The 24,600-nt window shown below is 35.6% G+C and overlaps 1 protein-coding gene and 1 pseudogene across 2 annotated transcripts in view; one reads left to right on the top strand and one right to left on the bottom strand.

Annotated features, from left to right (window-relative positions):
* The window catches only part of EXOC2 (exocyst complex component 2), a 295,982-nt gene that overhangs the window by 229,577 nt on the left and 41,805 nt on the right, over positions 1-24,600 (top strand). The window lies entirely within an intron of this gene.
* LOC122889804 lies at positions 22,379-23,920 on the bottom strand (annotated as a pseudogene).

The raw sequence follows: 24,600 nt of genomic DNA, 5'->3' as shown, positions 1-24,600 counted from the left end.
ACTCTCCACTGAGTACGGAATCTGACATGGGATTCAGTCCCATGACCCTGAGATCATGACCTGACCTAAAATCAAGATTCAGATGCTGAGCCACCTAGGTGCCCCGATCTTTAATCCATTTTGAGTTTATTTTGTGTGTAGTAGATGGGAGTGATCCAGTTTCATTCTTGTTCATGTGATTATCCAGTTTTCCTAAGAGCGTTTATTGAAGAGACTGGTTTTTTCCTTTTTTTTTTTTTTTTTGCATTATATATTTTTGCCTCCTTTGTAATAAATTAAGAGACCATAAGTATGGGTATATTTCTGGGCTCTCAATTTTGTTCCCTCGATCTATGTGTCTGTTTCTGTGGCAGGACCATATTGTTTTGATTATTGTGGTTTTATAATATATCTTGAAATCTGGGGTTGTGATACCTATAGCTTGTTCTTCTTTCTCAAGATTGCTTTGGCTATTTGGGGTCTTTTGTGGTTCCATACAAATTTTAGGATTATTTGTTCTAATTCTGTGAAAAATGCCATTGAAATTTTGATAGGGATTACCCTGAATCTATAGCTTTCTTTGAGTAATATCGACATTTTAACTCTTCTAATCAATGAGCATTTCCATTTGTTTGTGTCAGCTTCAGTTTCTTTCATCAGTGTTTTATAGTTTTCAGAGTACACTGGTTAGGTTTATTACTATGTATTTTATTATTTTTTGTGCAATTATAAATGGGATTTTTAAAAAAATTTTGCCACTTTATTAGTGTATAGAAGTGCAACAGATTTCTGTACATTAATTTTGTGTTCTGCAGCTTCACTGAATTCATCTAATATTTTTGTGTGTGTGTGGAGTCTTGAGTGTTTTCTATGTTTAGTATCATGTCATCTGCAAATAGTGACAGTTTTACTTTTTCCTTAACAAAAATTGGATGTCTTTTTTTTTCTTGTGATTGCTGTGGCTAGGACTTCACTTCTATGTTGAGTAAAGGTGGTGAGAGTAGATATCCTTGTGTAATTCCTTATTTTAAAGGAAAAATTTTCAGCTTTTTATTATGAGTGTGATCATAATAATGGGTTTTTTTATACATAGCCTTTTGGTGTTGAGATACATTCCTTCTAAACCGACTTTGTTGAATTTTTATCATGAATGGGTATTGAATTTTGTCAGTTGGATCTATTGCAATGATCGTATGATTTTTATTTTTTACTTGGTTAATGTGGTGTATTACATTGATTTGCAGATATTGAATCATCATTGCATCCCTGGAATAAATTCCTCATGGTTGTGGCAAATGATCCTTTATATGTGCTGTTGAATTCAGTTTGCTGGTACTTTGTTGAGGATTTTTTTCATCTGTGGTTCATCAGTAGTATTGGTATTTTTGTAATATTATAATTTTTGTTTAATCGTCTCTTACTGGTCTCTAGAATGAATTTGGAAGAATTCCTTCTTCATCATTTTTTTGGGGGAAATAGTTTGAGTAGATAGTAATTCTTCCAAAATTTGGTAGAATTCAACTGTGACACTGTCTAGTCCTCAACTTTTGCTTGTTGAGAGTTTTTGGGTCACTGGTTCAGTTGCACTATAAGTAATCATTCTGTTCAAATTATTTATTTCTTCCTGATTCTGTCTTGGAAGATTGTATGTTTCTAGGAAATCTTTCTTGTAGATTGTCCCGTTATTTCACATGGAATTTTTTGTAGTAGTTTCTTACAATCCTGTGTATTTCTGTGTGTCAGTTTTAACTTCTCATCTTTTATTTCTGATTCATTTATTTGAGTCCTCTCTCTTTGTTTTCTTTTTTTTTTTTTTATAAACATATATTTTTATCCCCAGGGGTACAGGTCTGTGAATCGGCAGGTTTACACACTTCACAGCACTCACCAAAGCACATACCCTCCCCAATGTCCATAACCCCACCCCCCTTCTCCCACTCTCTCTTTGTTTTCTTGATGAGTCTGTTAGGGGTTCTCCATGTTGTTCATCTTTTTAAAGAAACTGCTCTTAGTTTCATTGATCTTTTCTATTGTTTGCTTTTTTACTTTTTTAGTCTTCATTTCGTATTTTCCACTCTAATCTTATATTATCACTTTTCTACTAAAATTAAGCTTTATTTACTCTTTTGTTTTGTAATTCCTGTAGTTGTGAGGTTACATTGTTTATTTGAAATTTTTGTTTCTTGATTGTTATCAACTTCCTTCTTAGAACTAGTTTTGATGTGTCCCAAAGATTTTGAGCCATTATGTTTTCATTTATCTTTAGTTTTTTTTTTTAATTTTTCTCTTTGATTTATTCACTGACCCATGGCTTTTTAGTAGCATGTTGTTTATCTCCTATTCTCCTTTCTGTCCAGTCTTTTTCGTCTGATGTAAGTATTGCTACCTCAGCTTTTTTTTCCTTTTAAATTGGCTACCATTTGCATGGAATATCTTTTGCCATCCCTTTACTTTCAATCTCTATGTGTTCTTAGGTCTGAACTGAGTTTCTTGTAGGCTGCATATAGATAGTCTGAATTCCTTTCTCAGTTCTGGTAGTTTTTTGGTAGTTTTTTTTTGTTTGTTTGTTTGTTTGTTTTCAGTGTTCCAAGATTCATTGTTTATGCACCACTCTCTGTGCAATACATGCCCTCCTTAATACCCTTCACCAAGCTCACCTAAGCCCCCACCCCCTGCCCCTCCGAAACCCTCAGTTTGTTTCTCAGAGTCCACAGTCTCTCATGGTTTGTCTCCCCCTCCGATTTCCCCCAATTCACTTTTCCCTTCCTTCTCCTAATGTCCTCCATCTTATTCCTTAAGCTCCACAATTAAGTGAAACCATATAATAATTGACTCTCTCTGCTTAACTTATTTCACTCCGCATAATCTCCTCCACTCCTGTCCATGTTGATACAAAAGTTGGGTATTCATCCTTTCTAATGGAGGCATAATATTCCCTTGTATATTTGGACCATATCTTTATCTATTCTTCTGTTGAAGGGCATCTTGGCCCTTTCCACAGTTTTGTGATTTTAGCCATTGCTATTAAGAACATTGAGGTACATATGGCCCTTCTTATCACTATATCTGTATCTTTAGGGTAGGTTAAGGATTTGTACTTGAGAAACTACAGAACACTCATGAAAGAAATTGAAGAAGACACAAAAAGATGGAAGTGCATTCCATACTCATGGAATAAACATTGTTAAAACGTCTGTACTGCCTAGGGCAATCTATACTTTCAGTGCCATCCCGATCAAAATTCCACTGGCATTTTTCAAAGTGCTGGAACAAACAGTCCTAAAATTTGTATGGAACCAGAAAAGACCCCGAATTGCTAAGGAAATGTTGAAAAAGAAAAACAAAACTGGGGGCATCACATTGCCTGATTTTAAGCTTTATTACAAAGCTGTGATCACCAAGACAGCATGGTCCTGGCATAAAAACAGACACATAGACCAGTGGAACAGAGTAGAGAGCCCAGATATGGACCCTCAACTCTATGGTCAAATAATCTTCAACAAAGCAGGAAAAAAATACCCAGTGGGAAAAAAGACAGTCTCTTTAATAAATGGTGCTGGGAAAATTGGACAGCTATGTATAGAAGAATGAAACTTGACCTCTTACACCATACACAAAGATAAACTTGAAATGGATAAAATTATCGACCTCAACGTGAGGCAGGAATCTATCAAAATCCTAGAGGAGAATATAAGTTCACCTCACTGAAATAGGCCACAGCAACTTCTTTTGGTAGTGTTTTTTGGATTTTCTATGTATAGTATCACATCATCTGCAGATAGTGAAAGTCTTTCTTCATTCTGACCAATTGGGATGATTTTTACTTCCTTTCAATTTCTAATTGCTATGGCTAGGGATTTTAGAGGTAAGAATAGATACCCTTACCTTGTTCTCAACCTTAATGGAAAAGCTTCATTTTCCACCATTGAATATAATCTTAGCTGTGCATTTGTTATACATGGTCTTTATTATATTGAGGTATGTTCCCTCTAAACTAGTCTGTTGAGGGTTTTTATCATGAAGGGATATTATACATTGTCAAATGCTTTTTCTGCATCTACTAAAATGATCATATGACTTTTATACTTTCTCTTGTTGATAAGATGTCACACTGATTTGAGAACATTGAACCCCTTGCATTCCAAGAAAAAAATCCCACTTGATCGTGGTGAATGATTTTTTTTAATGTATTGTTGTATTCAGTTTGCTAGCATTTTGTTGAGGAATTTTGCATCTATGTCCATCAAAGATACTGGCCTATAGTTCTCCTTTTTGTAATATCTTTATCTAGTTTTGATATCAGAGTAATGCTGGCCTTATAAAATGAATTTGGAAGCCTTCCTCCTCTTCTATTTTGGAATAATTTGAGAAGAGTAGGTATTAACTATTCTTTAAAGGTTTTGTAGAATTCATCTGTGAATCCATCTGATCCTGGATTTTTGTTTTTTTGGGAATTTTTTGATTACTGATTCAATTTGTTTGCTGTTAACTGGTCAGTTCAAATTTTCTGTTTCTTCCTACTTCTGTTTTGGGAGGTTACACCATTTCTAGGGATTTATCCATTTCTTCTAGACTGCCCAATTTGTTGGCATATAATTTTGTATTCTCTTATAATCCTTTGTATTTCTGTGGTGTTGGTTGTTATTTCTGCTCTTTCATTTCTGATATTGTTTATTTGAATCCTCTCTCTCCCTCTCCATCTCTCTCTCTGTCTCTTTTTATGAGTCTGGCTAAAGGATTATCAGTTTTCATAATCATTTCAAAGAACCAGCTCCTTGTTTCATTGATCTTTTCTATTTCATATGTATCTGATCATTATCTCTTTCTTTCTGCTGGTTTGGGTTTTGCTTGTTCTACCTTCTTTAGGTGTAATTTTAGGTGGTTTATTTTGAGGTTTTTCTTGATTTTGAGGTAGGTCTTGCTATAAACTTCCCTTTTAGAACAGCTTTTACAATATCCTACAGTTTTTAGACTGTTAAGTTTTCGTTTCCATTTGTCTCCATAAGTTTTTTTATTTCCTTTTTGAATTCTTGGTTGACCCATTCATTGTTTAGTCACATGTTATTTAACCTCCATGTGTTTGTGTTCTATCTAGATTTTTTCATGTGGTTGATTTCTAGTTTCATAGCATTGTCAGAAAAGATGCATGGTATGACTTCAGTCATTTCAAATTTATTGAGATTTGTTTTGTGCCCTAATATATGATCTTTTCTGGAGGATGTTCCATGAGCACTTGAAAAGAATTTATAATCTACTATTTTAGGATGGAATGTTCTGAATATATCTGTTAGCTCCATCTGGTTCAATGTGTCTTTCAAAGTGACTGTTTCCTTGTTAATTTTCTGTCTCACTGGTCCTTGCATGAAGGGATCTGTAGCCGCTTGGAAAAATTACCAAGGCCTGCTGGTTAGGAGGAGAATGCTTGGTATGCTGTTACCAGGATAGGTGGAGAGTGTTGGCACTATGCTGCTTCTACAGGTGTCTGTGTATTTAGGCTGGGACATGGGGAGGGAAATGGTATTGCAGCTCTTTCATGGTTAAAGAAGTCTCCCAAAGATCCCTGCTCATCCAGCATAGTCTCTAAGATCATTAAATAAATCTCCTTCCCATATATTGTAGGCATTTTTCAACTGCTGCTTCTAGGCTGTCTCTCAGCAGTGCTGTTTGTTATACTATCTCTTTAAGGGTAGGGATTCAGTTTCCTCTCTCCCTCCCAGCTCTCCCAGTGCCGAGCCAGCTGGGTTTTAAAGTTTGAGATGTTAAGTCTCACTGATGGTAAAAACTCCAGAAGACAGGTGCTTTTTCTTAATGGGGATTTCCCCTTCCCAGTCCATGCCCTCTATGCCTAAAGAGCCCAGCATGGCGTCCACTCTTTACCATGCTCCACAACATTGCTTCTTCCTGTGGACCCTCCCATTGGTTTGTATACCTCCTGACCCCATTTCTGCCCGTACTACCCTTTTAAATGTGGCCTTTTCTCTACATTTACCTGTGGGGAGTCTGTTACGACAGTCTGTGGGTCATTTTCTTATTTATTTATACTGATGCGTGTATTATCTAGTTATATCTGTGGAATGAGGTGAGCCCAAGATCCTCCTCCTCCACCATCTTTTTTAAGTCTTTTAGACCATTTACACTTAAGATAATGATAGGAATGTACTTATTACCATCTTGATCAATGTTTTCTGGTTGTTTTTGTAGTTCTCTGTTCCTTTCTTCTTCTCCTCTTGCTCTCTTCCCTTGTGATTGATGGCTTTCTGTAGTGTTATAGTGACTTTTTTTTCTCTCTCTCTCTCCTTTTGTATCACATGGTTTTGGTTTGTGGTTACCATAAACTTCATATATAACACTACTTTTCAGATACCACATTTTAAGTGTATAGCAGTATATATTAAGTTGATAGTCACTTGAGTACAGGTATATTCTAAAAGCGCTATATTATTACTCTTCACCTCTACATTTTATGTATATGATATCCTATTTTACATCTTTTTATTTTGTGAATCCCTTGACTTATTTTTTAGATATAATTGATTTTGCTACTTCTTTATAAGTAATTGAGCTACTACCTTAACTGTGTATGTTTACTTTTGCCAGTGAAATTACTTTCTTTCATAATCTTCCAGTTATGTCCTTTTCTGCTTAAAGAATGCCCTTTACCATTTCTTGTAAGTCCAGTTTAATGGTGAGGAACTTCTTTAACTTTTGTTTGTCTGAGAAACTGTTGCTCTCTCCTTTATTCTTGGATGATAATTTTGCTCTGTAGAATATTCTTGGTTATACTCTCTTCTGGTCTGCAGTTTCTGCTAAAAAATCCGCTGATAGCATTATTGGGTATCCTTGTATGCAACTGTTTGCTTTTCTTATGCTGTTTTTAAGATTCTCTCTTTATCTTTAATTTTCAACATTTTAACTATTATATAACTTGGTGTGGATCTCCTTGGTGTGGCTCTCCTTCATCTTGTTTGGGGACTCTGTGCTTCCAGGCCTGGGATGTCTGCTTTCCCCAGGTTAGGGAAATTTTCAGGTATTATTTCTTCAAATAGGTTTTCTGTCTCCTCTCTTCTTCTTGAAACCACTATAATGTAAATGATACTATACTTGGTAATGTTTTAGAGGGCCCTTAATCAAGTCTTATTTTTTATTATTCTGTTTCTTTTAGCTGTTCAGCTTTAGTTCATTCCATTACCCTGTCTTCCAGATTGCTGATCCTTCTTTATGCATGGTCTAGTCTACTGTTGATTCTATTTTTAATCTCAGTTACTGTATTCTTTAGCTCTGATTGGTTCGTTTTTATACTTCCCATCTTGTAGTTCTCCCTGAGTTTATCCAGTTTTCTCTCAAGTTCAGTGAGGCTCTTTATGACTATTACATTGAACTCTTTATCAGGTCCATTGCTTATTTCTATTTCATTTCACTATTTTTCTGAAGTTTTGCCTCATTCTTTCATTTGGAGCATATTCCTCTGTCTCATTTTGTTTTACTTTCTGTGTGTTTTTCTATGAATTAGTAAAGCTGCTACCTCACTCAGTCTTGAAGGAATATGCTAGTGTAAGAATGTTCCCTGTATAGACAACGTATGCCCACCAGCTTAGCTGACTGGAACTCTAATGGGGCATGATCAGGGTGATCCCAGGTGTGTTCTGTGCCAAGGCTTCCTTAGTATGAGATTTCTGGAGCTGGGGCAGAACAATTCAGGGTGCTTCATGCAAGAGACACCCTGGTGGGATGGCTGAAGCTGAAGTTGATGAGGGCTGCCAATACCTGTGGCACTCTTCAGTGGGGGCACCCCAGAAACAGCTGGAGATTTTGTGGGCAAGGGCAGAGACCTCCTTAGCAAGACAGCTGGAGCAGGGGTGGGGATAGATGGAGAGGCTGCCTTGGGAGAATAGTTGGAGATGGTATGGGCTGAGAGCCCAAGACTTGTTGAGGTGGCAGGCCAGCTAGAGCATCTGAACCCTGCTCTTGCCTGTGTTATCAAGGTAGAGGGAGAACATGAGTAATGTTTCTCACCAGCACTGCCAACCCTGGAGAGAGTTTACTAGTAGTTTCCTATAGTTTCATGGGCTCTCTAGGGTTAGAAATGGGTTTCTTTCATTTAATAGTCTAGTTTCCTGTCAAATCATTGTTGTTTTGTGGTGTCCCAAGTTGGACAGATCTCTCCAGGGGCCCCTTAGTGCTCTCCCTCTGCAGTGCATTTCACAGTGTTGGGGGTGGGATAAATGTTTTCATTTATCCTACCATATGTGGTTCTTCTGTCCTTTGTTGTGCAAAAGCTTTTTAGTCAGCCCTCAGTTATTCTTTAGAAGGATTCAGTGTGTCCAAGTAAGGAAGTGAGTTCAAGGTCTTCCTGTGCCATACCACCTTGGAGACAAAGACAAATGCATAGCTTTTCTTAAGTCTGTGGTTAGTCTATTGAAGATAATTTCAATTTTATTTTAAGGTCTCTATGTTTCAGAATTTATCTTTCAGACATTTTTACTGTCTGAACTCTGTAAAAGCCACTGCATAGTTAGGTTACTTTTTGCATTTTTAACTTTGATAATTCAAAGTTGGGACCAGTTTAGCATTTCTAAAGAATAGATGTTAGAAGGCCAGTGATAGGGGCTCCTGAGTGGCTCAGTCTAATGGGTTGTGAGCTCAAGCACTGTGTGGGGCTCCATAGTCAGTGGGGACTCTGCTTGAGGATTCTGTCCTTCTGCCATTATCCCCACTCACTCTCTTTCTCTCTCTTTTACTCTGTCTTTCAAAATGGATAAAAGATACTATTTTCTTTAACTCCATCGTTCTTTTTTTTTCCCCAAATATTTATTTATCCATTTTTAATGGATATGAAATTTAAACTCAGTTCACATATAGTGCATTATTAGTTTCAGAGGAAGAGTTCAGTCATTCATAAGTCTTATACCCAATGCTCATTACATCACATGGCCTCCTTAATGCCCATCACTCAGTTACCGTATTCTCCTACCCCACTCACCTCCAGCAGCCTTCAGTTTTCTTCCTATGATTAAGACTCTTTTATGGTTTATCTCCCTCTCTGATTTCATCTTATTTTATTTTTCCTCTTCAAATTGATTTAAAAAAAAAAAGTTCTGTATAGCTGAGGAATTAGAATTAAAATCAAATATGTAGCAGTTGTAGTTAGAATTTCTAAAAGTGATTAGCTTTGTAAGAAGTACATTTTCTATAAATGCCAGTGTTCACATCAATGATGAGCAGACAACTACATAGATATACTGTTTACTGGGGACTCTTGGTTGATCTGAGTGACCTCAAAGACTTTCAGGGTGAGACCATGCTACTTTTACCTGGGATGATCAGATTTGGCATATAGTAGGTGTCTTGAGGAACAAATAGGATATGGAAAGTTAAAATTAGCATAGTAGGAAATTCCAAACCCCTGAAAGTTTCTCAAGAAGTAAGTAAAGTATTTAAAGTGATATTTTGGGGGAGTGGGAGGTTGGGGTACCAGGTGGTGGGTATTATAGAGGGCACAGCTTGCATGGAGCACTGGGTGTGGTGAAAAAATAATGAATACTGTTTTTCTGAAAATAAATAAATTGGGAAAAAAATAAATAAAGTGATATTTTAAGGGAAATTATTAATGTGGTAATAGCAAGATAGCATGGTTATGGTTTAGGAGATGAAACAGAGAGGCTATATTAGAACTCTTGGAGTGAAGTGGACTGTGAGCTTGCATGGGGTTAGAGGATGGATAAACTAGATTTCATTTATAATGAACTATGCATAGATAAGTTAGCATGATTAAATATAGTAAGTATATTTACAACTTGGGGAGAACTCTCAGACAAGCATTTTACATTTTGGTCAGCATAGTATCTGTTTTTTTCTAGAAAAAAAATAATTAAATTTAAAAGTAAGTATGTGTGGGCAAGATGGTGGCAGAGTAGGGCACTTTGTTTCATCTGGTCCCTTGAAGTTAGCTGGATATCTGTCAACCCATTCTGAGCACACCCGAATTCAACCTGAGATATAAGAAGATTTATCTGGATCTCCACAAGCAGAAAAATGACTTGTTTTGCAAGGCAGGAGGTGCAGAACCTTGAATCTTCAGAGAAAATGTTGGAAGATAAACAGAGGAGGGAGCCACCATAAACCAGCCACCAGAAAGTGATATAACACTGGAGTGAAAAATCAGGACCCTTAGAAATTTGCTCCAGTTAGATATACTGTGCCCTTTCTGAAAAGGGCACAGGGGATGAATGGGGCAGAATTCTAGGTGGATTATTATGATCTCAGGATTCCAGGAGACTCCAAAAGAATGGGGGAGCCTCAACCAATAGAGTGCCCAAACAGGTGGAACAGGAAGACTGGTTATGGTCAGTGAGTCCAGAAGGGACTTTCAGCTCTGGTCACCATAAAATGTGAGCTGGGCCAATAGAGACCACTCTCTCGCCACCCTGAAAAGGACTAGAAGGTCTGTTTAACATCCCAGGGAGATATAAAACAGCTTGAGAGGACATAAAGATATAAAAGACATATAAAACAGATATAAAAAAAGAGATGTAAAACAGTGAGAGGTATAAAAAAAAAGTGACATAAAAAAGAGATATAAAAGAGATATAAAAATATCTCTTTTAATAATAAGATATAAAAAATACATAAGATATATCTAATATAATATATAAGATATAATATTAATATATAAGATATTAAAAAAGGAGATATGAAACAGTGAGAGGACACTGGGCCAGTACCCAGCATGACCTGGGAGCTGCAGAAGAGGGAGCACATGGGAGCCCACAGCCCACAGTTTATCCATAAAAATAGATAAACACCCCAACATATAATAGTGAAGCTTGCAAATCTTCCATCCGAAGAATCTATCCTGAGAATAGTTGGGAAGAGGTAGTTCCTTACATATGGAGGGAAGAACATCAGAATAACATCAGACCTATCCACCGAGACCTGGCAAGCCAGAAAGATCTAGCAAGACGTATTCACAGTACTAAATGAGAAGAACATGCAGCCATGAATACTTTATCCAGTAATGCAATCATTCAGAATGGACGGAGATATATAGAGCTTCCAGGACAGGAAAAAACTGAAAGAATATGTGACTACCTGCAAGAAGTATTCAGGGTGATTCTATAACCGATGAGAGATTCCAAGAGTAATGTAGACTAGAAATAAGAGACATTCTGAAAAACAATCTGAGGGGTTTGAAGTGGCGGGGGGGTGGGAGGTTGGAGTACCAGGTGGTGGGTATTATAGAGGGTACGGCTTGCATGGAGCACTGGGTGTGGTGAAAAAATAATGAATACTGTTTTTCTGAAAATAAATAAATTGGAAAAAAAATAAAAAAAAAAAAGAGACATTCTATAGAACCAGGGACTTTACAGGCAATACAGTAACACTAAATTTATATCATTCAGTAGTTACTATCAGTGTAAGTGGGCTGAATGTTCCCATCAGAAGACATGGAATCTCAGACTGGATTAGAAAGCAAGACCCATCCATATGCTGTTGACAAGAGATTAATTTTGAACGTAAAGACACATTCAGATTCAAAATGAGGGGATGGAGAACCATTTACCGTGCCAATGAACCTGAAACATGAAGAAATAGACTGTCTGAACAGACCAATAACCAGCAAGGAAATTGAAGCAGTAATCAAAAACTTCCCAAAAAACAAGAGTCCAGGGCCAGATGGCTTCCCAGGGGAATTCTACCAAGCATTTAAAGAGGAAATAATATCTATTCTACTGAAGCTGTTTCAAAAAATAGAAATGGGAGGAGAACTTCCAAACTCTTTCTATGTTCTAAGAGGCCGGCATTACCCTGATCTCAAAAGCAGACAAAGGAGAATTACAGACCACTATCCCTGATGAACAGGGATGTCAAAATACTCACCAAGTTCCCAGCCAGTAGGATCCAACAGTACATTAAAAGGATTATTCACCCCAGCCAGGTGGGATTTATTCCTGGGATACAAGGCTCAACATTTGCAAATCAAAGTGATAGATCACATTAACAAAAGAAGAGACAATAATCCTATGATCCTCTCAACTGATGGAGAAAAAGCATTTGACAAAATATGGCAACTCTTCTGATTAAAACCTTTCCAAGTATAGGGATAGAGGGAACATACCTCAATATCATAAAAGCCATCTATGAAAATCCCACAGCGAGTATCATTCTCAATGGGGAAGAACTGAGAAGACAAACTCTCTCTTTGCAGATGACATGTTAGTTTATCTGGAAAACCCGAAAGACTCCATCTGCAAATTACTAGAACACATATGGCAGGTCAGCAATGTGGCAGGATACAAAATCAATGCACAGAAATCCGTTGCATTTCTATACAATAACAATGTAACTGAAGAAAGAGAAATTAAGGAAGCAATTCCCTTTACAATAGCACCAAATACCATAAAATACCTAGGAATTAACCTAACCAAAGAGGTAAGGGATCTACACTCTAGAAACTCTTTTGATTTCCATACTCTAGAAATCATAGAGAATACTTATGAGAGAAATGGAGGAAGACCCAGAGAGATGGAAAAACATTCCATGCTTGTGGATTGGAAGAATAAACATTGTTAAAATGTTTCCACTTCCCAGAGCAGTCTACACTTTGAGTGCAATCCCTGTCAAAATACCATTGAGATTTTTCACGGAGTTGGAACAAACAATCCTAAAATTTGTATGGAACTAGAAAAGAGCCCAAAATCTCCAGGGGAATGTTGAAAAAGAAAAACAAATCTGGGAGCATAACATTGCCTGACTTCAAGCTATATTACAAAGCATCAAGACAGCATGGTACTGCACAGAAACAGACACATAGATCAGTGGAACAGAATAGACTCCAGAAATGGACCCTCAACTCTATGGTCAACTAATCTCTGACAAATCAAGAGAAAATAGCTAATGGGAGGGGGGAACAGTCCTTCAATAACTGGTGCAGGAAAAATTGAACAGCCACATGCAGAAGAATGAAAGTGGACCAATCTCTTACACCATACAAAGTGGCATTATGGAGTGGACATGCAGAGCTAGTCAGAAATGACATTGCAATAAAAGTGTATTTAAGTGCTTTAACAAAAAATTCAAAATGAAGCTAAGGGAAAAAAACTTGAAGTTTAAATTAAACAGAGTGGATATCAATAGAAAACAATATATGCTCAGTGAAAAGAAAAACTTCGTGTAATATTGATTCGGATGTTTGTTAGGACACTGAAGTATGAGGAGAGAACTATTAGACTTAATACAGTCTGTAATAATATGGAGTGTCATCTTGTAAAATATTAGTGTGGGTCCTTCCACAGTTGGCAGAGTCATGCAACAACTGACTGTCAATACAGGAGCAACTAGGCAACTTATAGTTTCTTAGAGTCCCAGGAAAATCTATTTCTAAGGTGATAGATAATTTGTTTCCTTAGTTTAAAATCCCAGGAATGTCTCTAATACACATAACTGAGCAGTGATACATGGCAAAGTAAGTGAACTGAAATAACTGTGTTTCCCTTATTTTTTAAACATGTATAAGAGACTCAATTCCTACTCTGGAAAGCAGTTTTATGTACTTGCTTTTTTAATGTTACTATTTTTTATTTTTTAATTTTTATTATTATGTTTAATTAGCCATATAGTACATTATTAGTTTTTGATGTGTAGTGTTCAACAATCTTTTAAATTCAGTTTTACCTTTTTAAAATCATTCTGAAGATTCTTTGAGCCTTGCAGAATTTTAAGGGCACCATTATGAACATCATATTCCTTTTGCTATTTGTTGGACATTTTAAAATATCTGTTCCTTTCTCTGAGTTTGGAGCATTAGTGGTTCTCTTATGTTTCTCTTATGACCCATCTTCCACAACTTTCCTGCTTTCTAGTCACGGAGTGGTTTGACACTTTGTTATACTTCTGCTTTTGATCAAAGCAAATGCTAATTGAGTGAACTTCCTCTTTGAAGAGAGAAGTCTAAGTCAATAATCTTTTCTTTTGCTGACCTCTGAAAAGCTAGTTTTCCTCATTTCTTGGACTATTTTTCTTAATTCCATTTAAAAAGTATTATGAAGTAGCTTTTAGTAAACTTGTATTTGATCTACTTGTGAGAAAAGCAGTTTTACATTTTCTAAGGAAGATAATCCTAAATCACTCTTTTTTTTTTTAAATCACAGTTTCATTATTACACCTTACCTTTTTTTTCAGACATTTTTCTCCTTTTTTGTATGCAGTGTAGTATATTAGAGCCAGTGCTATAAAACCATTTGTGCAATGCTTTGAACATTTGGTTATAATTATTTTGTCTGCCAAGCATTTTTCGATGTGATATTTATTAACCTTGAGTTGACCTGTGACATACATACTTTCTTCATTACATGCCTCATCTGTTAAAGCATTTGTTGTGTTATATATTAAATTGATAGCTGCAAACTATGCTGTTTGGTGTCAGGGGAAACTAAAGTACTTGTGTGCAAACAAACAATATGTCATTTTTTAAACTTTATTTTGTACATTTCAGGCATCTATCAAGATAGTGTAGTAAAACATATCTTGATTGACCTTTGGCCAGCTTCAACAATTATGAGCTAATGGCCAATCTTGTTTTATCAGTACCCCTCAATTCCCCACTACCCTGAGGTATATTATTTTGAAGTGAATCCCAGACATTAGATCATTTCATCTATATACAAATCAGATAAGGACTGATCTAAAAAACAAAATAAAACAAAAACTCTGAAGCAAAATCACTGTACCATCATTAGATCTGGAAAAAATTAACAGTAATTTCCCAGCTTCATCAAATACCTAGTCAATGTTCAGAAATCATAATAGCCTTTTAGACCATTTGTTCAAATCAGGATTCAGCCAACTCTGTATGTTGCATTTGGTTGATATGGTTCTTATTAATTCTTTTCTTCCTTTAGTGTCCTTTCTTCAGTTTATTTGTTGAATAAATCAGGTTGTTCTATAGGTATTCTCACTTTCTGGATTTTTCAGATTGCTTCCTCATTGTGTCATTTACCATGTTCCTCTGTTCCTTGTGCTTCCTATAAATTTGTGACTAATAAAATAGCTCTATCAGTTTTAGGCTTGATTTTTTTTTTTTTTTTTTTTTTTTTTTGCTGTTACCAGGAGGTAGCTGGTGATTGAACAAGATTAAAAATTGGATTCAAGTGTTATCAGCTTGATCCACTCCTTAAAAGTTTATCATAACTTTTATCATAACAAAAGTTTATCATAAACTTTTTATCCGATGCTTTTAGCATTTTTGGGAATTGTTGCAATGACCTATTATTTCCTTAAGGATTACAAATTTATGATTGTTAGCTGAAACACTAAATAAAAAATTTCATCAGCTATTCATATACTCTGAGAATGTAGTTCCTACAGGAAAGGCAGGATAAATTCTTGATTATTTCCCTTTTTTATAATTTTTAAAAATGAGTTGGTTCTCTCACATTTTGAAAAAGTGATTAATAATATTTAAAAATTTTTTATTGGTTTGACCACATTTTATGAGTTTCAACTCAGTATAGTAGTTATTATTATTATTTTTTTAAATAATCAATTCGTGTCCTTTTTGGCTTGGGAGTTTCTTCAGATGGGCTCCTGACTCAGCTTCATGATGCTCCTTTGCGCTCTGGTATGTTGAGGTGTTACATGCTTATCCTGTGCTTTCTTGTCCCAGATGTGGAGTCAGTCATTGGAAGGGAATGAGATAATTCAAGTTTTGAAATAATGTAAAGTCTGAAGAAACTTCTTTTCTTTACTCTTTCCATACTTTGTCCCTGTTCTCGCTTTGTGCCCCTGGCTTTTTTTGATTAACTCCCATCCAAAAGTTCATTCTTAATTTGATAGGCAGTGTTAGCAGCAGTCCCATTACCTGGTGGCTTCTTCTGTTCCAACAATACTATTACTTCTGTTCAAGTCAGCACCAGGTAAGCTGGTTCCCTAATACCACAATTCTTACAAATCAGATAGTGAAAGATGTCTTTAGAGATGCCTCTAAGGAGGTGTCCCCTAGTCAGGAAGACATTAGAAGGACTATGTATTTATGTTCTGTAATTATGAATCTGTGAAACTTCTGTTCTAAGGGCCTATGGGAAGTGTTAGGAATTTTATCTCCTTACTTCACCTGATTCTGTTTGTTGAACTATACACCTAAGGGTCTTTCTAAAACTCATTTACACACTTCACAAAGATATCAGATACTTGTCTATATTCTACCATTTTGACGTTCTTTTTTCCACCCCAGCCTTTTTATTATTTCTTGTAACCTTGGCTACACTAATTTAAAATATTTGTCTTTAAATAGTTCTGTGTAAAAAATTTTAAAGGGCATTTGAGAGCCTGCCTTTTGTTCTGATCTCTGACTTAAGGCATGGCCTGAAAGCCTGTGGAAGTCTGTTGTACCTGCCAACACAATGAACAGGTGGCTATGTCCACTCTTCTGTTTGGCTAGTTGCACATCCAGCGATAAAACCATACAACTCCATATTTGGCAACATCAACAGCTGATAGCAAATGTTGACATTTGGATCATCATTTTCGTAAATTTAGTCTAGATGTTGTAGCTATTGTCAAAGGAGTTATTTTATCTCCACCATGATTCCTCCTCAGAACAAAAACTTTCTGATCATATTCAGAAATTTTTTATTCTAGCATTAGTAAAGGTAGCCTGTTATAACAAACTGATTAATTTTAGTACCTCTGCTCTCTGCGTTATATGTGAATTTTATGAAACACTTTAGAATTGTCTTAGAATATGGATGGTTGGAGGGCGATGGACTAGTAGAATGAGTAGATAGTTCCAAATTATTACTTTAACCTGGAAAATAGTGACAAATGTTATGCTTTCCCAGTTATATATAACATGTATCACAGTAGAAAGCTGAGGTTCAGATGATTTCCAAATGTTATATTTGGACTTCTTAACAAATTTTAAGTCACCATCAAAAACGCTTTAATATTTTGGCCACTGGTTAACAGAATCAAAGGCATTAAAATAAAACTAAGGCATTAAAGGCATTAAAGTAAAACTAAAGACAGATAAGTTGTCTTAAAACAAACAAACAAACCCTCGGGGCGCCTGTGTGGCTCAGTGGGTTAAAGCCTCTGCCTTTGGCTCAGGTCATGATCTCAGGGTCCTGGGATCAAGCCCCACATCGGGCTCACTGCTCGGTGGGGAGCCTGCTTCCTCTCTCTCTTCCTGCGTTTCTGCCTACTTGTGATCTCTGCCTGTCAAATAAATAAATAAAATCGTTAAAAACAACAACAACAACAAAAACAAACCCTGGAAGCTGTTTTATACTGGAGATACCTAAATACTGTGTGTGTGTGTGTGTGTATGTGTGTGTGTGTGTGTACGTACATGGTCTCCTTTTTTTATTGAAAATCATTATTTAATTAAAATTATTATTGCATGTTGTTACCTCTCCTGCAGGATTATATAATGTGCCCCTCTCCCAACACACTTAGATTCTAATTGCCAATACTTCAGCTCTGAAACTACTTTTGGTGCTTAGATGGGTCAGGATAGCTCTCTGGAATTGCCTTATATCCAACAGACATTTGGATGACTTTAGAAAGAGTAAGAGAGATTACAAAAAAAAACAGGGATAAATAGGAGGTCAGAAGACTTAACACAGAAAGGTTAGGAAGATGTTAAGAGAATTTTTTTTCTATTTTTCTATTCACTTCCAGTGCCCACATTCCCCAACCTGCCTTCCTGGGTTTTTTGTTTGTTTGTTTCATTTCTTTGCTTCTCTTTGTGTTTCTGCACGTGGGGTGGTATGGGAGTAAGTTAGGGTTCCTAGTTGCTGACTTATAGGAAGAAGTGAAAAATATGTATTTCAAATTTTCTCTTCTTTATGCCTTACCATTACAACACTATAAATTTGTTTCTGGCTTGATGGTCTCTAAAAACCAAAAACCAGTATGTTTATAGTTTCATTAAAAGCAGTAGCATTCATATGCTTCTACTGTGGCTAGGATTGAAAGGGAAAATTTTGAGAACTGTTAGTTTAGAACTTAGGCCTTTGTTGCTTATTGTCCTCCTTAAGGTTTTAAATATGCACAAATGGTCATTGGCTCTTGTAACTTCCCCATCACAATACCTTTAAAGATATATCTCTTTGTCCTCGCTTGGCTTTGCTAGTCCTTACTCAGCTACACCTGCATCCCCCTGTCTCCTGCTCTGGGCTTCTGCTCTGGTGGAGCTGTCCTAACCCAACCTGAGCTTCCCACCTAAGCCTGCCTGAAGGCCATGTGCATCTTCATTTCCACCAAGTCTGAAGCCACTTGAGAAAGCACCACAGACAGTGTACTTAAAAACTGTGCTAAGTGAATGGAATAGGCAAATGAATTTACTCATTCCAATAGAAGATGCACACCTATAGAATGTTGTGAGAAAGCTAAATCATTGAACAATTCTTTCTTTTTCATTTCCTCTAATATGTCATCAGCCAAGGTCAGAAATGCCATCTCTGTGTGTGTCTCTCCGCCACAACTAGGAGAGAACCTCAGAGATAAACAGTTTAGTAAATACTTACTGGATTAATTATATGCAACTTCCTTAACCATCTTGTCTTACTAAGCAGCAAAAGCCACCCCCCCCCAAAACACTTTAGTACAGCTTAATTATAAGCCATTTTAATAACTATTGAACATCACAGTGGAAACTTTTGAGTATGGGTTTTTAAAACAACAACATCTTGAACATTTCCTGGGAGTCTCCATTAGAAGGGAAACTGACAGACCTGAGAGGGACTCAGAGACCTGACACATCCTCTGCTCCAGAGCTGAGGAAACCCAGCCCAAGTGAAGGGTTACTGAGTACCGTGTGATCCACATAACTGGCCAGGACTTTTCTCTTTCGGCCTCAGTTTATCATTTATCAGCAAGGTAATTAATGTTGTAAACTCAATATTGTATAAACATTCCAACAGTAATACAGTTTGAATCCAAAACTCAGTCTGGGACTAAGTTTTAAGTGATTAGAACAGTAGACATCCACAAAGCAGTTTGTGTCTCTAAAAGTAAGTTAAACGTGGTGTTAATTAAGCCCTTATATTGTATGAGATACTTACTTGAGATACGGATTTTCTTTTGTATCAGTTTACTTCAATTTTGTGGTAATGTCCACTACTATAAAAATGTTTGAGTGACAACCAAAGTAAATTCATAAATATGATATATTTGAAAACCCGTTTTTTATTTTTGAAACTGCTGTCATTTCTGATTGCAAATGGTGTGACAGTCTATGATTATGGTAACAAGAACTTTAAGAATTATATGTAGAATGTATATCACTTTTAGCAAGTTTTTGTATTGAATGAGCTTAATAATGGGTTTTATGAAATCACAAAAAGCCGCCTTCAGGGAGTTTAAATATGGTGGCTATGAATAAGATTAATATTCTTGTTCTCTATAGTACAAGTTAGGTTATAGTAATGAAAAGAAAAATTGGTGTATATTCTTGGACTTTTTTCTCTTTTTTTGATTTTGTGCTGTGGCTTTTTCTCTGCTAAGGAAAATGTATAACAAATCCCCCCTCTTTTTTTTTAACTAGAGCAAGTGCTACTTTTGGGCATATGTGCCCATATCCTGTAAGACTATACTTAAATTAATGTTGACAGTAAGGTGCTTTGGGGGGGGCACTCAGTCTTTCACCATTGAAAACTGGCAGTCCCCACTAAAGATAAATTTGCATTTCTGCAATGACCAGTTCTGTTACCTAAGAGAAATGAGTGTTTATGCCTACCAAAGACAAAAACAATATTCATAGCAGCTCTATAAAATAGGTAAAAATTAGGACGCCTGGGTGGCTCAGTCAGTTAAGCATCTGCCTTCACTCAGGCCACGATCCCACGATCCTGGGATCAAGTCCTGCATCCGTCTCCTTGCTCAGCAGGAAGCCTGCTTCTTCCTCTACATCCTGCTGCCCCTGGTTGTGCTTTCTCTTTGTCTGTCTGACAAATAAATAAAATCTTTTGAAAAATTTTTAAAAATAAAATAGCTAAAAATTGGAAACATTTCAGATGTCTATCAGCAGTTAGAGTGGATACATAAATCATTATGTGGTCATATGGTGAGATTTGTATAGTACTGAGAATGACCAGACTCTCCTATATGCAACAACATTAATTCTATATGTACTACTGAGAGAAGGAAGCCAGATGCACAAGAATACTGTCTGCTTCTATATGAGTCCATTTTTATTTATTTCATTTATATGAAAACCAACAGATGGATCAATAGAGAGAGAGAGATTGGAATAACGATTATCTTTTAGACAGGGATATTGCCTGGTAAGGACTACCAAGAGAGCCTGCTGTGATGCTGGATATAAATGTCCTCTCTCGGGGCAACTGAGTGGCTCAGTGGGTTAAAAGCCTCTGCCTTCAGCTCAGGTCATGATCCCAGGGTTCTGGGATTGAGCCCCACATCGGGCTCTCTGCTCAGCGGGGAGCCTGCTTACCTTCCTCTCTCTCTCTCTGTGTGCCTTTCTGCCTACTTGTGATCTCTATCAAATAAATAAATACAATCTTTTTTTAATAAATAAATAAATGTCCTCTCTCTTGAGCTGGGTGGTGGTTATGTGTATATACAAATGTAAAAAATAATCAGATTATGCACTTAGAATTTATGTATTTACTAGAAATTATACTTAATTTTCTCTTCATTTTGTTTTTACTATAGAATGTTTGCTTAATTTACAATCAGCAGAAAATAAGCTGGGTCTTGTTTTGATCCTAACATTGATGTTTTAAAGGTTCTACACAGTATTTGTTTAAAAGAACATAAGCTAGAAAATACAAAGTTTTACCCCACAATTTTCCTCTTTGATAGAATTGCAAACTATTGCTACAATTTTAAATGGACTTTTTGTTGTTTAAACTACATCTAAGAAAATCTAAAAAATTTTTAAAATATGCAAACAAATGATTGCATAGCAGAACATGAACATTAACTGCAAACAGTAAAAAAGTGAAAGTTAGAAATACTTTCAAATATACGAAGGTTCCAGAGTCAATCCTTTAAACACATTCCACAAACATTATTTCGGAACTATCTTTTGTTCTTCATAGGCAAGACCTATATTACTAAAACCAAAATTGAAATGAAAGCAGTTCTCTACAAGGAATTGTTTCCCCACAATATTTCTTACTTATATCTTCAGTAAGTTTTTAAAATTTAAAAATTTTTAAAGATGCTAGCTTTTATTCTTAAGTGAGATTGGACATGTTACGTTTATTGCCTCCCCAAATGATCTCTCAGAGAAATGCTAGAAATTATAAATGGTTGAAGTATTATTGTTTTCTGTTTTTTGTCTTTTTTAGTCAGGGACTGCCAGGTACTACATTGATAATTAAACTCAGAGATATGACTCTTACTTAAAATTAATTCTTTTTCCAAAATATTTTAAATTTCATGGCACCGTAGAATCACCTGGAATGGGAGTTTTAATCTTTCAGCTTACCTCACATGAAATAAACAGGTGTGAAGAACAAGCTTCCTTCGTAGAGTGGTAGGTAAATTGATACAAATGTACAGACTGAGTGCTATAAACATCAAAATTCACTTCTTTTACACTATGTATAAACTTAAATCAACTTTGAAACAATTTACTTACTAAGCAATATGACCCAACAATAGTCCTTAACGTTTGGAGTAAGTGTAGAAGAGTATTTTTTTCCCCTTAAAATTTTTTCTGCTATCATTGACCTAGTCAGATTTTAAGGTGAGTTCTTCCAATGATTATATGTTCCAAATCTTCATAGAAACCAGAAAAAAACAGTGAAAGTTCCATGTTTCTGTCAAAAATTCAGTCTTCTCCAAAATCCTGCTTAACCCAGTTGACACCATTTCACAAGACAGTTAACAAAAAACTGTTCCATGCTTCATCATAAATTTACTATCGTCAGGGACCTAGAAATTTTAACAAGACAGAAAAGTCCACCCCAAACTTAAATGTTCTGATCAGTCAGTTGTTATACTGTAGCTACACCTTTACTTTTTTTTCATTCTATCTTATTAGCAAGCTACATTTCTGTGTTAACTGTTATATATAAATATAAATATAAAATATGGGTATAAATTTTACTTTTAATAAAACTGTTACAAATTATGGTCAACCAACATCTTTTCACCAATACTTCAGGCATAAAAAATGAGAATCTTTACAAAAATACACAGAGACCACAAATTGGTAGCTACCCATAACATTAAATAAACTGGACTCTTCAGAGTGGCTTCTCAACAGCGTATCATTTTAATTACAACCATTTGCCTGGTACAGGGAAAACTGACAAGCATCATTGCAATATTGTATTCATGATAATTTAAGTAAACCAAACTGAGTAAAATAATGATACATGCCTAAAAATATCGAGGTTTATACTATCCACTAAACTTAAAGATTAATCTAAGACCTTGATCTACATCTTGACCTAGACCTAGTTTGTGATCTTGACTAGATTTGGATCTAAGTGGCTCTTTTTTCCCTTGACTTCTTTTTATACCTTAAGCGAAACATATGTCTTGGACTCTGTTTTACAAGTGCCTCTAGTTTGGTGTGAGATGCAGACTTCATTTCTTTCTTGAACTGGGACTTGGACTATGGTCTTGAATTGGATTTAGATCTTGAAAAAGATATGTTTCAGTGTTCGAATCTTATCATTGTCAGAATGGCTTCTGCTATGCTATGGTCTTCCAGCTGGTCTAAGTCTATAAAGTCTTCTTTATATACATGAATGTATGTATGTATTTTAGTGAGAGAGAGCATGAGTGGCAGGGGCAGGAGGACAGGGAGAGAGAATCTCAAGCAGACTCTGTGCTGAGCACCAACCAAGTGGGCTTGATCTCACATCTCTGAGATTATAACCTGAGTTGAAACCAAGAGTGGATGCTCAACTGACTGTGCCACCCAGGGCCCCTAAAATCTCCTCTGGTTGTAATCATAATGCCAGCTTGTTGATCTCCTTTCATAGCTTCAACTTTTAGAACATTTGTATCTGCCGTCATCATAGTGTAAAAAACTGTACACATTCCACCCTCCCTTGGTTTTCGCATGATTTGGAGTCTTCTGATCCCCTTGTGCAAACTGTTTCATTTTGGTATCCACGAATCCATTTGCTATCTAAATTATGTAAAGCATCTTTGGTGTCACAGAGATCTTCAAGTTGAACATAAGGAAATCCTCTTGGATGATAGGTGTAGAAATTGAATGGAACATAGATATCAACTTTAGGACCATAATGACCAAATTTGCATTGTAAATCTTTGGACCAGGTATCATCAGCCACATTTCTTAATAATAGAGATGGGGTGGGGGATGCCTGGGTGGCTGAGTGGGTTAAAGCCTCTGCCTTCAGCTCAGGTCATGATTCCAGGGTCCTGGAATCAAGCCCCACATTGGGCTCTCAGCTCAGCAGGGAGTCTGCTTCCCTTTCTCTCACTCTGCCTTCCTCTCTGACTACTTGTGATATCTATCAAATAAATAAATAAAATCTTAAAAAAAAAAAAAAAAAAGAATAGAGATGGGGTGGGGCAGGAGTGCAAGTAGCAGGACATGACAACATGAGTCTCAACAGGGGTTATTAATGGGCTCAGTAAACCTTCCGTAGATCCTCACTCTCAGCCAGAGGGCTCCACTATGACAGCCATCTGTAAGTTAGACTTAATTTTTAATAGAGGGGAAAACTTCAAACTTAAAAATCTTGAGAACAGAATATGATGATTTAGTAAGTGCAGCCAATTGTGTATCTTTTTCAGGTGCTTATCTTTGTGTAATACTTTGTGTAGGACTTTTCAGCTGTGAAAGTCACTAAATCCAAGTATCTAAATAAAGTGAATTTAGATTCAGACCTTTAAATCACTGTGATTTCAGTTTAAAAACACTTTTATTTGCTAAATGTAAAACTTAAAAACTTACCTTAAGGTGAAGCCTCCATAAGCTGAGGTCCATGAATGACTACAGGGATCAGCCCCTGTGACCCCCATGGGACATGTCTCCTGAGCATGTACATTTGCTTTTGTATTAAGCTGATATTTTGGGGTTGTTTCTTAACTTTAGCATAACCTAGCTTGTTTAAACTAATAAAATAGTTTTTAGTTCCTTTTTATCTTCTTTTCTAATTTGTTTTCCATATTTATAATGCATGGACTATATAATGTACATATATGTCTAAATATTGTTTTATAAATTTATATATTTTATATCACAATATATATTATATAAGTATGTTATAAATATGTATATATTTATTTGCATTATTATTTATAATATTCATATTATTTATTTTATTTATATTTAACATATATAAATTTATTCAAAATTATATTTAATAATTTGTATTTAAATTAAATAGCAAATATTTTTAAATTAAGTAATTAATTTATACATTTATATTTAATAATTTAAGTTTATATTTAATTTTATATTTATATTTATTGTGTTATACATTTTACTTATATATTTATGTAATATATAAATATATTTTAATTTAATACATTTTAATATATTTATATATTACAATATAATATATTTACATAGTGGGACATAGTTATATAAATCAGAGGTTATATATTATACATTATAATCTTATATCAAGAGGGCTAAAAAATTTTTGGCCTGTAACTTGCATA

The sequence above is a fragment of the Neovison vison genome, chromosome 1, assembly GCF_020171115.1.
Source record: "Neovison vison isolate M4711 chromosome 1, ASM_NN_V1, whole genome shotgun sequence".
In the NCBI taxonomy this organism is placed as follows: domain Eukaryota; kingdom Metazoa; phylum Chordata; class Mammalia; order Carnivora; family Mustelidae; genus Neogale; species Neogale vison.
This window is presented reverse-complemented; position numbering and strand designations above follow the sequence as displayed.